Genomic DNA, 18,543 nt, shown 5'->3' with positions numbered 1-18,543 from the left:
TTTTCGGGAGGCTCACAGGGCCCTCTTCAGGTACTATGACCTTGAACAACAAAAGGGGAAGGACTGCATCTTGCAGAGAAATGTATTGCAAAATAAGAATTGTAAAAGCATATGTAAAAATAACGTCTGATCTTGTAAATTTTCATATATATATTTTTTAATTGGGTGAGGGTTTATGCGGCTTAGTTAAGAACATTACATTATATTACATTAACAGAGAGTGACTTTAATGATGATCCCTTTAGAGATCCCAATAAAATAAAGTTGTTTAAAGCAATGATACTCTTTTCATCCTGAAGCTGCTTTTCTAGTATATTCTTCAGAAGTGATCATTATAATGGCTGTATTGGTGACTGAGATTTTATCTGAAGTTCCACAAAATATGCAAGTAGAGTTACCAAACTGATTTTTCAAACTACAGACACAACTGGGAGATGCTTTACATATCTTGATCATGTAGTGTCTCATAAATTGGCACCACTTTAAAAATTCAGTACGGGATAGAAAACAATGTTTTGTGAGAGTTTTTGTATTTTGCTCATCTAGGTGGGTACTTGTTTTGTGTGGCTTCTTGTTTTTGGTTGGTTTCATCTTTTTTGTTCATTTGGTTTTGTTTTGTTTTCCCCTGAGAGGATATAGAAAATTGATGGAAATTGATGGATTCCTTGTCTTCTCCTCTCACTCTTCTTATCCTGCCTTTTTTTGGAGTTGCAGGGTGTTTTGTTTCATTTGCTTGTTTCTTTGTTTTGTCTTTTATCCTGTGGTTATTAATAGAGAAATGAAGAATAAGCATATTATGGCTGTCTTAAATAAAAATGTTGAGGTTATGAATTCATGTGGCAGTACCCATATATGATAGTGTTATGTAAAATTGTAACAAATGTAGACACTTGCAAATGTACTTCTTTATTTATTTCACTGGTCACAGAAGTCTGCAGACCCTTAAAATGACAATTGAATCATGGGATGACAGAAAACATTAGCCGTTGCATTACCATATTGGTAACATACTTTACACAAACATACCTCTGAAATATAAACGTGTACCAGTATTGTACTTGATCTTGAGATTAGAGAATATGATGCAAATTGTTTAAAATAAGGGTATGTAAAAAAATTGAATTCAATTTGGTTTTCATATTGGAGGGGGGAAATTGGAAAGAGCTCATATTCACCCAGATCTCGGATCAAGTTTGCAAGCCAAAAAATAAACAAAACAAAAAAACAACAAAAAAAAAACCCTGAGCCCTACTTTCAGGTTAGCAAGGAAACCTGTGTTAGTTGAATTGTGTGTTTTTTTTTTTTTGCTTGAAACATTGTAAACAGCTCCACTTGTTAAATTATCTGTAATTCTGCTGGGGAAAAGACATAGACATTTAACTGTGGAAGTCTATCAAAATTAAGCTAAGGAATTACTGGCAAATATTTGCCTAAGCTCCCAAATCCTTGTAATCTCCTATGCTTCAACTGTTCTTGAGCTACTGTACCATCTTTTCTCTGCTTCTCACTCTGGGAAGTAGCACTGAGCTGACAAGTGGATATATGCAGAGCAAAACATTGAGCTCTACAGACAGCTACTTATTGATCAGACAACTGCTCACAGTTTCTTTTATTTTTTCTCTCCCACCCCCCGCTTTTTTTTAAAAGAGAGAGACAGAACTGTAGAAAATATTTATTGTTGGACATCAAGTCCAAAGCAATGAAAATATTCACATTGCATACTGCATGTCATAAAATAAAGATTTAAAAATGAGATTTAAAAAGGGATTAAAAAATATATAAATTTTGTAGATATCTATACAGTACTTTTTATATATGATGCTTGCAGGGCTAAACTCAAGCAAGAATAAAAAAAAATGCATATATATTATTCCATAACTACAGTTCACGATGATTAAGTAAGGAGAAGAATTTCTGAAATTTCACTTCTGAATTGTCTATTCTACAGCCAAGTAATTTTGGTTGAACTGACTGCCTCCACTAAATGCCTTCAATTAAACTATAGGCATCAATTATCCCAAGGTGAGAAACTTACATGTACAACAAATAGTCACATTTCACTCAAAGGCTTCAGATGAAACAATTCATTTGTCATTGTGTTTCTGTGATGTGCTTTACTTCTACATTTTTCAGGAGTTTAAAAACACAATATCCTACTCTTGAGCACTTCTGCTTTGCTTTATCCACTACTGTAATGCTGCAGGTTGAAAAGGGGACTAAAAAACAAAGTGCCAAAGGAAGCAGAACATACACATGGATTAGATGTTACACAACAGTTTAATCAGACAACCCCAGCATTTCATAGTACAGTGTGAAATAGCTCATCCTAACTTCTCATACAAGTGAAACAGGCTGTTTCTACTTTCAGTAGAGAAAGGAGAATAGGAAATGGGGCCAGTATTAAAGTTAGCTACAAGAATCCAGCGACTATTCATTAAGGAGTGTTTATATCAAGAACGTCTGTCCTGCTTTTTATGGACTGCTCCTTGATTTTCTTAGTGTATTTACAAGTCTTTTGTTTAACTCAGAATACTAAATGATTTGAGATTCCTTTCTTCCCTGGGCTTGGTTCCTTGCATATATTGTCCACTGATGTAATCATGATCTGGGTTTTTGAAGAACAGTTAAATAGCTCAGTTGTTCTCTTTACCTGCTCAAATTAACACAAATAAATAGGCTAAGTCCCACCGCTGCAGCTGCGGTTGCTTGACTGGAGACATTTTCACAAGCTGCAAAAAGTTAGCACAGAAATAAGGTTCTCTGGAACAGCTGCACCTCCACAGTTGTTAACAAACTTGGGCCAAGTCTTTTTATTATTATTATTTATTTAGCTTTGATTTTGTTTTTGCTGTTGTTTACTTCTTTTTTCTTTAGTAAAGTCTGTCATAATTATGTAAGGTAAACCCAAGTGGTACAGCTTTATAAAGTTTTCCTAATGGGATTATATTTCAAATTTATTTCTGGAAAAAAGTCAACAATAACAGCAAGCTGAACTGTTTCAACTTCTATGTTCAGGCAGGTCTTTCTATATGTTGCTTATGAAAAGTATTTGTGTATAAAAAAGATTTAGAAGTCTTAAAATGAAAAATTTTGCAGCCAGAATTATTGGTCATTTATAGCTGCTATGAAGATACAAAGACTTTTGGACTGAAAATTTCATAATCTCATGCATTCATCATGTACCCTGTGACAACAAAATATAGCCTGTATGGTTTTTTACATACCAGCTGTTAGAGAAACCTGCAAGAAATCAGCAACCCCGACTTCCAGTGTGAACACTTGTCCCGGGTGCCTTGCTCTGCCTCCCCACTGAATCAAGATCAACATCTCAGTCCTTACCTTAGACTAAAAGATTGTCTTCATCCTGCTTGTGGTCACCAAAGGCTTTACCACAACTAAGTGCATTCTCCAAGGTGTGGTCTTTGAACCAGTATGAACTAAAAATTCTCTGCTCTAAGGAATGGGTGTTTTTGTCTAAGATAGGCAGCAAAGTCATATTTATATACTATACTAAATATTCCATATCCTTATTTCCTTGAAGACAGATGAGAAACAAATGCAGTGAATGTTAATCACCTTGCTTGATGCTGTAAAAGATGCATCCAATACTGAGGTGAATAAGCAACCTAGAGAACAGGAATAAAAAATGTCGTTAAGAAAGACTAACTACAAAGGAGCATTTCTGATTAGGGATCAAATGCAAAACCAAAATGGTTGCCATTAAAGACGAATTGCTTTTTAATGACTCTGCAGAAGTGTAAAAATAATTCCAAATTCCAAAGTCCAAATGCCCTCATGATCTTCCCAACAGAAGAAAAAGGGAAGGATTTGCTCATTTCAAGTTTTCAAATATGACTATGTTTAATTTTAATACAATACAATACAATAAAGATAAGATAAGGACCAGCACCCAGCAATGAATAAATATTAATAATGATGTGAAGCGTATGGTGATGAGGAGCTGGCATCACCATGCAGTTCCCAGGTTGTTACAGAGAAGCAAAATGATGGTAAATCGAGGTCTACAATTTTATCCCCACAGCTCATTTGCAAGTCGAGTTTTTCTGCTTTAGAGCAGAAGTTGTCAACAATTCTATGGTCTGAATGAATCTCTGCTCTTTAGCAAAATTTTCTGAAAGCAGAAATTACATTAAGATATACCTCTGTTCTTGCACCCTGCAACACTACGGGTACTGAAGTTTTATTCTAGCTGCTAGCTTCAAGAGCAAATGTCCTGATGGCCTTTCTGTTTGCATACATGCCATTTCCTTTACGTTCTCCTGTCTATGGCATCAGAAATAGTTAACAATAGGAAGAATATCTATATTTCACTATCCAGAGTTAGTAGAAAAATGAATTTATGGATCAGCATAATCTACTCGTCAGTTTATGGTTGCAAAGTCCTTCAGGGACTGTCACAAATTCCCATCTGTCCATGAGTGCTAGATTTTGCAATTGCATCTCTAAGCTATCTGCAAGGCCTGTAGGATTGGGCCGCTCCCTGAATAGCCAGGCAACAGCCTGTGACTTTGCATCTGTGAAGGCCAGAGAACTATTATGGGGTGTGCAGTAAATTAAGCTCAAGAAATCTGCCTGTGAAGTTTCCTTCTGAAAAATAAAGATCTTACCTCAATTGTCCATGTGTAGAAGCCTTTTCAGCAGAGGTAGAGCTAAGCAAATGCAGGCAGCTGTTAAATACTGCAATGATTACCAGTCCTTAAAAACTTCCTTTTTAACTGTTTTTCCTTTTCTGTCCTTTGCGTCTTTGTGACTGTATGCATGCATAATTTTTTTTAATGAAGTTCTGTTGATACTCCTGTAAACAGGAGAGAAATATCTGAATCCATTATAAAACAAACAGAGACATCTAATGTTCTTAGATATTCTACAGTTCCATATACCATACCATGACATAAGGATAAGATCTGGTACTTGGCAGAAACAAAGATGTCTTGTATAGGATATTTGCCAAGTTAACAGAATATTCTTGGGAAATGTCAAGAGCAAGATTAAAGAAAGAGAATTTCTCTGTAAGATCAGCCCATATATTTGTTTCCAGTCTGGGAAGCTGCCCAGTATACCTGGGGGAGGAGAAAGGTGTAGCATGTACCTGTGGGGAGAAGAGAAATGCGTGAAATGGAAAACCAAAAAAATCCTTGGGACAGCTAATGACCATAAATGTTAACTCAGCATCATGAGACTATAACAGACAAGAATCACATATTACTGCTGGTGTTAGCTAAAGGGTAAGAATTTGAAAAGCCTCTACATGACTCAGGTGAGTAAGTCCTTAAGGCATTTTGGAGATTTAATGGAAGATACCCATATACTTGTTAAGATAAGAGCCCTGGGAGTTTCTTTCTTGCTTTTTCTCTATGGAAGAGAAGCCTGAATCAATAAAAGTAAGAATAAGGCCTTTTTTTACTGCATGTACACCTGCCCTTCCCTCTTATTTTCTGGTGATGTCTAATATAGGGATAATTCCTTTCTTTTGCCAAAAAAGTACAAGGATTTTTACCGAAATAAATATGAAACAAATCATATGTAGATCATGATTCCTTTTAGGACATCTGCAAGATAATCTGTCTAATTTGCTGGCAGCTATATTGGGAAGACTATTTTTCAATTTCTTCACCTGCCTACAGTCATCCATAAAGTATTGTTTTAAAACACAGCCTTTGTTGTTTAAGACTGAGTTAAACCCAATTCCTGGAAAAGCTCTTGCTACCCTCTTAACATTTTCATAACAGTTACCTATCACCTCACATGAGGAACACATCATTATCATTACATTAATCTATGTATTTGTACATGTTACTTATGTTATAATATTGCAATGAGGCTTATCATCTTAGTTCCATGTGCAGGTTTTTTTCCTTATTGTACCTTATCCTTTGTTTGGAAAACACGTAGTGTTAAGTGTGCAGCATTAGCATTTATACTGACACTAGTATTATTGTTAATACTTAGTAATACTGAATCTTCTTTGTAATGAAGACAAAAAGCATTAAGACCCACCAAAAGCTTCCATGCAAGAGTAGAGCCGCTACCCCTCCAAATTTGAGCAGGCATTGACCTTAGTCTTTTAAATAATGTCATTAGACGCATCTACTACATTGTGGTGTCTGTTGTAGTTTCCAAGAAAGCTAGTATTCACACAGCTTCATATAGAAGCTAGTAGTTGGAATCAGTAACCAGTACAGTGCCACATTTGTACTTGGGTCAATGTGGTGGTTTCACACCAATGGGCAGCTGAACTCCACCACAACCACATGCTCACTGCCCCTCCTCAAAGGAAGAGCGGGAAAAAATATGATGAAAAAGGGTTCAAAGGTTGAGATAAGGACAGGAAGAATACTCACCCATTACCCTCACAGACAAAACAGACTCAACATAAGGGAGATTAATATAATTTATTGCCTATCGCTAGCAGAATAGAGCAGTGAGAAACTAAAAGCAAACTAAAAACACTTTCCACCCCATCCACCCTTTTCTACCTCCTCCCCCTGAGCAGTGCAGGGGAATGGGGGCTGCAGTCAGTCCCTTTGTGGTCACTGTATGCCCCTGCTCCACGTGGGGTCCCTCCCACGGGATGCCGTCCTTCCCGAACTGAGCCTGCGGGGGCTGCCCACAGGCAGCAGCTCTTCAAGAACTGCTCCCACATGGCTCCGTACCACGGGGTCCATCCATCCCCCGGGAGCAAACTGCTCCAGCACGGGTCCCCCACGGGTGGGCGGCAGCTCCCCCCAGACCCCCTGCTCCTGCTGCGGGGGCTCCTCTCCACGGGCTGCAGCTCCGGCCCGGGGCCTGCTCCTGCGGGGGCTCTCCATGGGCTGCAGCCTCCTCCAGGCCACATCCACCTGCTCCACTGGGGGCTCCTCCACGGGGGGGCTGCAGCGTGGAGATCTGCTCCGTGTGGGACCCGTGGGCTGCAGGGGGACAGCCTGCTCCACCAGGGGCCTCTCCCTGCACAGGCCGCAGGGGAACTGCTGCTGCCTGCCTGGAGCACCTCCTGCTCTCCTGCTGCATTGACCCTGGGGTCTGCAGGGCTGTTGCTCTCCTATTTTCTCACTCCTCTCTCCCAGCTGCTGTAGTGCAGCAGTTGTTTTTTTTTTTGTTTTGTTTTTTGTTTTGTTTTGTTTTGTCTGTTTTTGTTTTGTTTTGTTTTGTTTTATTTTATTTTATTTTTTTCCCTTTCTTCAATCTGCTCTCCCAGAGGCCCACCCAGTGTCACTCCCGGCTCAGCTCTGGCCAGCAGCGGGTCCCTTTTGGAGCAGCTGGAGCTGGCTCTGCTCTGACATGGGGCAGCTGCTGGCTATGCTCACAGAGGACACCCTTGCAGCCCCTTGCTACCAAACCCTTGCCACATAAACTCAATACTGTCAGTCAATATGACTTGAAGGAACGGTTAAAGGCTGAGCACTTGCCAATCCTTCAAACTGGAGATATTATGAATTTGAGCCCTCTTAACCCTCTTAACCACTTACAGTCTTAATACCCACACCAGCTTGGAACCTACCTCCTTACTCCCAAGGCTGGAATTTGTTCCTCTAAGAGTGCACAGTCTGAGCTGAGGACCTAGAGGGTTGCAAAGAGCATTAAAAATCCACAAACATAAGGATATATACTATTTAGTCTAACTTTAGTTATGTCAGTCTCCTCATACCCTAAGGAGGCTGGAAGAAGGAATGTAAAAATGATGAGAGGAAAAAGTACAGCCATGCAAGTGAAGTTGCAGAAGCCTGTGAAAAGCTACTGGAGAGAATAAATAACATTTCCCATTTAGAAGCGTAGCTTTTATAAAATGCTTGGTGCTGAAAAGAACAACAAGGCCTTCCTCAGGTCACTCAGGAGGTGAGAAAAGAGATAGTACTATTTTTTAACAAGTTTGCAATGAGACTTAACAATGGTTTATACACTAGAAAACATTTGGAAATTATTTTCACTCTTAAAATAAAGCTGTCTCTGGTAGCACTGCAAGATACAGTAATAAAAATTACATTTAAGTTTTACTTTTAAACTTCAGACCAAGAACACACTATTAATCGGAAGAAAAACTATCCAAAACACTATCTATTTAAGCAGTTGATTTGGTTTTGTTCTATCAAGTGCTGTTGACACCATAACAATATCTACCTCTAAAAAGTCTAACAAGAGACCTTCTAAATTTGACTCATTTGTATTTTAAGTGGTTACAGAAGTAAGTCTTCTTCCTTCAAGTTGTTGCTCTAACAAGCACAGTATAGAATCACTTAATCCCTTCAGAGAGAAAAGAAGAAAAGAAAAAAAAAAAAAGATAGCTACTTGCTTCTCCTTTCTTCTTAGATGCAATCTGTTGCACAATGTTCATGTCCCTGGGCATTTTTTTCCAAAAATTCACTATCAGTCATCTCAGTATTCCATTTTTCATTTCTTTCTATTTTATCAAGCGTTTCTGTTTCTCAGCTCTGATCTGATCAATAGAACGAAAAAGAAGGAAAGAAGAAAAGGAGGAAAGGAGGAAAGAAAAAAAAAGAAAAAAAAAGGAGGAAAGAGAAAAAAGGAGGAAAAAGAAAGAAAGAAAGAAAAAGAAAGAAAGAAAGAAAGAAAGAAAGAAAGAAACAAAGAAAGAATGAAAGAAAGAAAGAAAAGACAAAGAAAAGAAAGAAAGAAAGAGGACCAAGAATTCTGCAGCAAGATCAGTCACAAGATCAACAGCAACTAGACATCGGTAGCAGTCACACTTCTGTGGCTACTGATACATTCCCTATGAGCTTTCTGGTTAATAGAAAGCTATGTTACTGCTGATATTCATGCATTCTCTGAGAAAAAAAACCTACTAAATAGTATTGCTGAGCATTTTTATTGTAACATCTATTAATCTAAATGAGTCTTGGCACTTGAATTTAATTGATAAGCTAAATTCTTGCTACTCTATCTTTCCACTCTGTTTCAGAGTCCTCACTTCAGAATTCAAATATAACAGATTTTTTGAAAAATAAATCTTTTCATTCCAAGCTGCATTAAAAAGAAAAATAAAGGGCGGGGGGGAGGGGAGAGCCCATGTTCTCTTCTCATCTTAATGGAGTTCATTCCCTTTTGAACTTCTCCCTGTCTAGCTTCAAAGTTAAATTTTTTTGGTCCTTTGGTTTCTTTAGCATCTTCCCTTCCTAACTACTGCTGCTTCACTTTCTTAAAAAAAAAAAAAAAAAAAAAAAGTAGAAGAACTAGAAGAAAAAGATGTTTAGAGTCAGCTCAGTACAGTAGTATTTCTTCCATTTCAAATCCTTCTCTATTTTGTTTTGTTTTGTGGCTTATGGCTGTGAAAAGGGAAACAGTTTCATGTTCCTAATGGAATAAAAATGACGGTGTGTTGCTTTTTACCAACATTTCTTCATCCCTGGAAACAAACAAACAAACAAAAACAAATAAAATATGGACATTTAAACTCAGAGAAATTACAGAGGAGATTAATTTGGCCATATGTATTGAGACGAGCATTTTTCTCTTCTTAACTGCACAAACCTTTTTCCTTTCCAATCAAATTTTTAAACTGATGTTTCTATATTGAGGTTTTTAATAATTTACACATGTTGCTGCAAGAAGGGGGAGAGAAGCGGGAGGAAGGGTAGGAAGAAGGACTGGAAGTTTAAAACACGAAGGAGAAAAGTTAATTTAAAGTGATGTTTGGTAAAAAGTCCCCTTTGAGATCCTGTTGTGTAATTGAACAGATTAAGAGAACTGACAGTAACTTCACGGTATGCCTAAGTGGAGGTCTCTACGGGTCAACTCTCGGATCTTGTGCCGACACGTTAAACAAGTTTGTCAATTTTCCATCAGATTGATTTTTCTCACAGGTCTGGAAGCCTCGTCTCATTTCGTCTTATTTCCACAGGGGTTCTTAACATTGCAAACTGCCATTTACTTTTGTCTCAAAGTGTGAGGAATGATTTTTATCTCCAAGTGGCAATCACGGCAGGCAGCTCCAGCTCTGCTTATAATGTCACACATTGTCCTCCCTCACCAACTGGGGTTTCCTTTGTGTTTTTCCCCTTTTCAGGAATGATGTGGATTTTTAGAATACCTTCATAATAATTATTAACAGAATGTACTTAGGGCAAATGTCTGTAGTCTCTGAAGTGGAAAAAAAAAAAAGGCAACAGAAACCTTGTTTCTTTTTTCTTTGCAGTTTTCAGCATAATGAGGGGTCAGCTTGAGAAAATATGATGGCCCTGAGAAGGTCACAGGGAAGAATATTAACTTCTCTTTACATTTCCATGTCTGTTATCCCTTCCCGTTAATGCCAACTGAAGTTATGTGCGTGGAATAAAGAGAAAGCATGCTTCTGAATAGGTTAATGCTGCTAAAGATTTTAACAGTATATTTGGATTAATTGCAGTAAAGACAAGAATCTACTCTTAATCTACACCAAGTTAAACAGGAGCAAAATTTGTCTGTAAGCCTTTGGGACATGACGATATTCTCATATGGATGTACAACCATGTAGTCCTGTTGACTCAAATTAAACTACTCTGAACTTACCTCTCAGTTGACCTAATGACCTCTTATTGGAAGAAGACTGCCATTTATATCGGTGGTAGTAGAGTAAAATCATAAGATTTTACCAAAACCCATGTTTTATGTTGCCTACAGATCTGATTGTCATTTCCACATGTGAAAACTAGCTGTAATCAATCACTAGAGCCATAATAATCATCACAGTGTTTGTAAGAATTTCTCACTGGCATCAGTATCTTTGTCAGATACAAAACATTGAGCCTGATTCCTACTTGCCTTGATGCCGCTTACATAGCCCTGCCAATGACATGGATAGACTCATTGTTCCTCCTTTTAGAGCCTTGTACAAAGTCAAAAATTTAATACAAATGTGAATAAGGTCCATCATTTTGTGCTCTTAAGTGTGATATGCCTAACCTAATAAAATGATCATAGACAATGTGAATTGTTACCAAATCATTTGGTTATAAGCAGTTCATCACTATTTCATAACATGTACCACAGTTTTAGAAATCTATATAAATAGATGAGAAAAAAAAAAAAAAAAGAACTAATAGTGATTATTTTTTGTGATCAGACAGCAAAGAAAACAAGAAAGGCTAAACGTGTCAAACTGTTGTCCCACAGTGCACTTCCAGAACAGAAACAAGCACAGAGTGCCAGCCCAGCACTGAGCACCTAGCATGAGGAACGCCATCCCCTGCCAAGGGTCTTTCCGTGGGTTGTCCCGTGGAGCCTGTGGCCATGATGCTTGCCTGAGGTGTGAGGGAAGAGGTGGGTAATCCAGGAAAGCCCCAAGGAGACCTGTAGTTAGAGCCACCCTACACTGCCTCCTACACTTTCACTGCCATGAGAGGTGGTCCTGACTTGTCCACCACCTGAGGGAAGAGGTACTGCATGGTGGAAGCTAGGGTAGGACAGAGAGATGCTCATGGATGTCAGTTCACAGGTTACAGCAGAGGAGAAGCCAGGGCAGAGGGTCAGAAGTCAGGGTCATGCACTATTAAGGATGGGCTGGGGAAGAGTGGGGAGCTGAGTGGCTCTGCCCTTTCTCCCTCCTTCCTTTCTTGTTTAACTTTCAGTGGACACTAATAGCCAAAAGTTGCTTTTCCAGGACAATTGCTACCTTCTCTACAACCTGTACATTCCCAGATACTCTCATGGATTTGGCAGATCTTATTATCTGCCAGAGATAGAAATGTATTTAATGAGTTAACCCAAAAAGCCTGTGCTGAGCATTGTAAATAGCAGCAAGAAAGGGATATCTAATTGATATCTTTTCTACTCAAATTGATCTTTCTATAGTTCTACTTTACATTCTGCAGTTACAGCCAGTGGGTCCCCCAAAAAAGACCTGAGAAAAACTCCTTCATTTCCACGTTGCATTTGAGTTACTCAGGCATAGTAACAGGTGACTGTGGTGCCAATGGTTGTTTCTGTGCAGGGTGAGCACACAAAATGTTTTGGCAAAGCCTCTGGAAAGTCTTCTGGGTGAGCACTTGCCTTTGTTTGGTTTTGTGAAAGGAACAGGCAAGCTGCTGTTGCTGTCTTCTTACAGCTTAATATGAAAGCATGCAACCACAGATTGCATTAGCAGAAACGAGTGAAAACAAGTATTTCCATGTTTTAGATCATGGTGTAGATGCTCCTAATGTCACTGCCTGAAATGGTAATCTGTTGCCAGAGATAGTTCAGTGAGATGAGGTGTGATGGTTTAATGAGCTTTAAAATATAAAAATATTATGTTTCAGCTGTTGTCAGTTTCTGTATAAACAAACCCCAACACTGAGTTTCACCACCTGAGTGAGGAACTGCTTCCACTGCAGCCAGGCCAGCAGGATACTGAGGCATTACAGGGTGGCCCCAGATCTACCAGACCTCCCCTGTGGCCATGCACTCCAGCCCACTTCCTCTCTCCCTCCTGCCTAACTGGTCACCTTTGACAAAGTGAAAAAAGCCCCTTCCCTTCTATCCATGCTACTGGAAGTGGCAATAAGAAGCAGACACGATGCCAAGGGGCTGGGGTGGATTGTAAGACCTGGAGACGTTTTGTGTTTTTTTTTTTTTGTGTGTGTTTGTTTCTTTTGTGGACTCTTTAGTATCCCATAAAGAGAAAAGCACAATATTCTGATGCTTTAGGCATTTCAAACCTGGCACAAGTGTTTAAAAGTATAATGAGAAGAAGTTCACTACAAAGTTAGCTTACTAGACACTTATCACAATTAAATATTTTAGACATCTTACATTTTTTCCCATAATTCCAACAATAATTAGATCACAATATGGATTAATTTCTTGTCACATCTAATTTTTAGTGGCAAGATGCTCTGAGGGAGTGAAACACAAAAACAAGTTGCTGATATTTGTAAACTCTCTTTTGTTGTACACGTAAACTTCACACAGCTGACATTTGGCTCTTTCATCCTGCCTTTCCTGCTTGCTCAGTGCAAATATTATCCAGACATACATGTTAAACAAATATCATATTATCTACAAACACAGATATATAAATCTCATTGCCCTAGTCAGCAGCTCAGGACCAAACTATTTTCCTGAGTGAGTCTGGTATGTGAGTGACCTTGAGCTAGCTGCTTTCCCACTCTGTTACTTGAGGTTACTATACTTTGTGATCTCACAAAGTTTATTTACTTATAGGTATTGATACTGTATCAATACCAAAAAGGTAACCTGTAAATTGCATTCACATATTTTTATGGGGTAGAATTACAGAATGATTTTTAAGCAAATTTGTGACACTGTTTTCTGGTCACTATAATTGTGTAAATGTAATCAAGCTATATAATCTACTTTTGGGGGGGAGGAAGGTGTTAGAGTTGGCAAATTCATGTTCAGTGTCAGAACCACTATTTCTCTGAAAATTAGCAAGAGCTATAGCTGCTAAAACTCTATACTTCTCAGTGCAAAAGTACTCAGCAGTGTTTTTCTTCAGAATTTGTGTTTTAGTGCTGTCATCTTTTAAAAAAATACTGCAGGAGAGCTGGCTGGTACCAAATGTGGCTGTCCTGTGTATTCATTACTGAATAGTAAATGTGCCAGTCTCTCATGACCCCTTCAAATAGGAACAATGTTATTTTATGATTTAAGATTTTTTGTTCATACATGAAAGCACAAATAACCAGAACAGTTTGTGCTTTGCTCTAATGGCAGGCTAGATTAAGTAATATGATGGCTTATATGGTGAGCTCTTCAGTAAGGACTGTCAATGCTTAGCATATCCCAGGATCAAACATCTGCCGAGAAAGGGCTGAATTGATTCACTGTTTCCTGCTTTTTTTATTGAATGCTTTTATTTTCTTTCATAAGCCAGTAAAACTCCAATCATATAAAATGAAGAGGTTATGGAAAAGAGTTAGAAGTAGCTAATTAGAAGACCCATTCTCCTCTGGGAGCTGATTCTGGCAGAACTGCACATTTTAAGGCCCTGATTCAGGGACATGTGTCAATACTGTGGGATAGTGCTTAATCATGAAATCAATATTTCAAATTAAGTGCACATGCTTAACAGTTGGCCAGGAGAAGGTTTGCAATAGCATTTCCATACTGCTTAAGAATACAGTGCTGATTTCCTTTGAAACATTTTCTTATCATCTTATTATTCAACTCTCTACAGAGCTGTTTTCCCCTCATGAGCTTCAGTAAAATCTGAAGATGTTGCTACCAATTGTGATTTTTGCACCACTTGGAGAGGGGTAAGCTTTGGAAAAACATTTAGCCATAAGTGAGATTAAAAGTCTTGACCTCCCCAGTCTCATCCTCAGCAATGAGACAATGATGGCAGTGGAGAATTCTTGAACTCTTGTTCTTGTAAGCAGAAAATCTGGCCAGGACCTACTTACGGTGGTTTTTGTTGTTGTTTTCCTGCTGATGGTATCAGCAGGCAAAAAAACATAATGTGTAATTTTGGCTCACTTGGATTTGGTCAGAGTCTGTGCTGTGCAGCCAGTGTGGCCGGTTAGTCACATCACAGGCAGACCCCAAAGCAGACTGGAAGGCTTTAAGCCTTGGTAGCAAGCTAGCCTGCAGCTGCAAAGACTGGGAAAATCAACAACAAAACCTGTGAGAGCTAAAATGAGGATTGGATACTGGGACAAACATCCCAAACTAGTCTGTGTTCCCCTGAGGCTTCCTTCTTATCTTACCAGACTCTGCCAGCCTACAACCTGATACCTATCATTTATTCTGCAAGATAGCAATGAAGCTGTGCCAAACCCACTGTACCTACTCCATCTTGGATATGCATCTCCCTATGCTAGTGAGGAATCCACGGTACAAAAGTTTCACTGTACAAAGGACACGCAGACTGGAAAAAAAGAAATGTATACACTTTTTCTAATTCTGGGCTCTCATATGTATATGACAAACTTGACACAGAATAAATTTTCGTTAAGATAAATATATGTGTGTCTATAACAATAAAGGTACACACCAAAGACAGGAAGGAGGTCTGAAGTATGAAATAATAAGCCACAATAGGTGAGGCAGCATTGACAAAAGAAAGATTTAAAGTACGGATAATCCTAGGAAAAAAACCACTGCTCTTATTTCTTATAGGCAAGGCTGGCTTCTCCTAATAAATTCAACTTTTCTCAGATACAGTTGTGCACAGAAACTATGATATCATCCAGTTTAAGTGGTATATTTTATGGATGTCTGTGTGGCACTTGCTCTTTTCCAGGCAGCATGGTTAATTCTGATGAGGGCACTGAAGGAAGAGCACGCATAACTCTGACTTACTATTCATATCATGAGTGCAGCTCTCAGCAGCCTTTCACTAGATCTCCACCTTCTGAAACTCAAGCTGATTCTTCACATTTGCTTCAAAATTAGCAAGTGATCCCAGCGTGCTCGCAATGGCATAATATCAGCTCAAGGGCAGCTGGAGCAGCATCTTCTAGAGCTAAATGCACAATGAGTATTAAATCCAAGCCATGATCTCACACCTCAGATAGTATTAATGGAGAAGAAAATCAGGCTTAGCAGAAGTGCTAAGCTCACTCGGAAACACCAGTCTGTGAGCATCAGCCCCTTGTGGGCTTCCACAGGCATGGAGCTGAGATGAAGCCTTTAGCATAACCTCTGAAGGCAGAATAATCTTACTGGCAGCCTACCCCAGCTGCTTGTGGTCTTACCAGTTGGAAAGAAGCTATGAGGTTCACCATGAGGAGATGCTATCTGCTTGCTTATTATTAGTTACGTGGTGTAGCTGCTGTTGCAGTCCTAGTGTCTTTTCCTCTTCTTACTGTAGAAATGGTAAGTAAAGGGGTAAGGCACTGATACAGTGAACTGCATTTGTATGGAGTGCAGCTCTGACACCTCACATGAGGACTGTGGGGCTGACTGTGTGGTCAGAGTGCTGGGGGCTCTGGTGGCTTGGCATCAGTCAGACACCCATTCAGCTGCTCTCTCACTCCCATTCCTCTGCAAGACAGGGAGGAAATAAGGTGAAAAGCTCATGGGTCAATATAAGGGTAGGGAGATTGCATACTGACATGGGCAAAACAGACTCAACTTGGGGAATGTTGATTCAATGTACTGCCAATTACACAGAGTTAGATGGTAAGACACATGGTTGATTGCTGCCGCACCTTTCCCTTTCTCCCCAGGCTCAGCTCCAGCCGTTCATTCCCAATGTCCCCTAGCCTCTGTCTGGAGCACTGCAGGGGGATGGGGTATGGGGGCTGTGCTCAGTCCATCCCAGCTTTGCTCTGCTGCTCCTTCGTCCTCACGCTTTTCCCCTGCTCCTGCACGGGGCCTTCCACAGGCTGCAGTCCTTCAGGAGATGCCCAGCTGCTCTGCCACGGTGTCTCCACGGGCCTGGAGCACCTCCTGCCCTTCTTCTGCACTGACCTTGGGCTCTGCAGGGCTGGTTCTCTCACACTTGTTCCTCGCTCCTCTCTCCCACATGCACCATTTTTCCCCTTTCTTAAGCCCGTTTCCCTGAGGCACCACCATCTTGTCTGTGGAGCCTGGCCATGCCCTGTGGTGAGGCCGCTGGAGCCGTCTGGAACCGGCTGTGTCCGCACGGGGCAGCCCTGGCCTCACTGCATGCAGCAGCCCCACAGCCCCCTGTCAGTGCCAGGGCACCTGCACCTAAATGTTGGAGTTTTGGAAAAATACTGGTAAGTAAAGTAACATTTTCCTTTTTTAACATTTTCCTTAAAGTAACATAAAGTAACATTTTTCCTTTTTTGCCTGTCTGATGGCAAAATGCCTGGGCTGTGGTTACAGCCAACTCACCTGCGTGCAGAAGGAGGCTGCGCAATGGCCGTGCAGGGGAGCACAGAGCGCACCTTGCAAGCTCGGATTTAACAAGTGTCAGCACTCCCAGGACCCATCGGGAGCCCAGAAATAGCTGTGTGCATGTTTCCTTCCCTTTCGGTTTCTGCAGGGTAGTTTGCTGGCAGTTCTGAGAAGTGGGTTATCCCAGTGGAGAGCAGATCTCTGGTTAACAATCGATAGAGCAGTCCTTTAATAATTCTCAGACAGGGCAAAAAAAGGGTGTATACCATAAACAAGTATTGAAAGGTCGCTGTCCCCCCTCCTCCAAGGAGGTACCTGCAGTAGGAGAAGATGGATAAACAAATAATCCTCTGGTTTTAATGAACACATCCATTATATCAGCAATAGTTATGGCAACAGGAATTATGTACTTTGAGACAGCATCTCTTGTGCCTTGTAAACACCTCAGCCTTCTGCCAGGGTCCCCGCTGGGGCTATTTACAGCTTCAATATTACAAGGTAGCTACTGCCTAATTATACACAACTGGATTGGTTTCTACCACTCCAGTCCTTGGTTAACCCTTAATAATAATTAATTTTTTACTCTTACACTGTATATCAACTTAAAACTTTCAAGATGCTAAGGTGTCCCAGTAGAATAGAAAACCTATTAAGATATCAAGACATGCATGCTTTGCAACTTCTGTTTTCGTTAGCAGTAAAAGGCCCCACAGAAAATAAAAAAAAAAAAAAAGCAGCACAAAGTCATTGGAACTGATACTCAGACCATGTACAAAAACAGTTTCATTGCAAGAAGCCTGTTGTTCTCATTTACTTGTGGTTGATTTAACAAAGAATTAGCCTGCATTCAGGACTTGGTTCCAACATACATGTGAGTCAATCAGATCTGCATTACACAGCTGGTATGTGACATGAAACCCTGGTTCAGCTGATTGAGTCTTCCTCACTGCTAAGCTTGGAGGGATTTTATTTGTTATTTTTATTTGTCCTGTCAGGGAGGTGGGGGGGGAGCTGCAATTTTTATGTAGGTATTTATTTCAATCTTCTTGAAAACAGATATGGCATGCTGGGAGGAGATAAGGTGAGAGAAAGGGAATATCTGCTGCTAACTCTAGTACTGTTTGTCATAGTGATGTCCTTTGAACCTAATTATCATAATTACTCTCAGGTCCAGACCAAGAAGACTATTAGGATTTTCTGCTCATCCTGCACCACACTGAATGATGAACCTTTACACTGGCAAAAGGTGAAGCAGAGAGCTTGGGAAAAAATATTAATCTTTTTCTCCTAGCATTCCTTCTTTTTCTCCCCTAGTGTTTTATTAAAACAATAGGCTGAGCTCTGCTGTATTTGTCATAGGTTGTAATGAAGCAAGTCAGGGAATATGCATTTCTTTCAATCCAGGAAACATTCAGAAATACAGAAGAACAGCTGGTGAGAAGTGAATGTAGAGCCATTTGACAGCAAGGAAGATCTACCCCCGAGAGCAATTCCAGAGGAAATAAACATCAAAATGAATGACTTACAAGGCACTGTAACCTCATTTGTTGGCAAATTGAATACACTTACCACACATATAAATATTCTTGAGGAGAGATCAGATCTTGTGGGCTCACAGCTATTAAAACAACACAGTTTTAACAGCATGTGAGGAGAGGTTGAACAAACATCTTAGCTGTAAAACTCATTAATGAGCCATCACAAAATAGTAAATTTGAGAGTATAAATGCTAGAAAATCAAGTCAGGTCTCACAGTATTCCCATGTGGATGAACAGAGGAAATAG

Source organism: Cygnus atratus, chromosome Z (genome assembly GCF_013377495.2).
Source record: "Cygnus atratus isolate AKBS03 ecotype Queensland, Australia chromosome Z, CAtr_DNAZoo_HiC_assembly, whole genome shotgun sequence".
NCBI classification, from domain to species: domain Eukaryota; kingdom Metazoa; phylum Chordata; class Aves; order Anseriformes; family Anatidae; genus Cygnus; species Cygnus atratus.
This window is presented reverse-complemented; position numbering follows the sequence as displayed.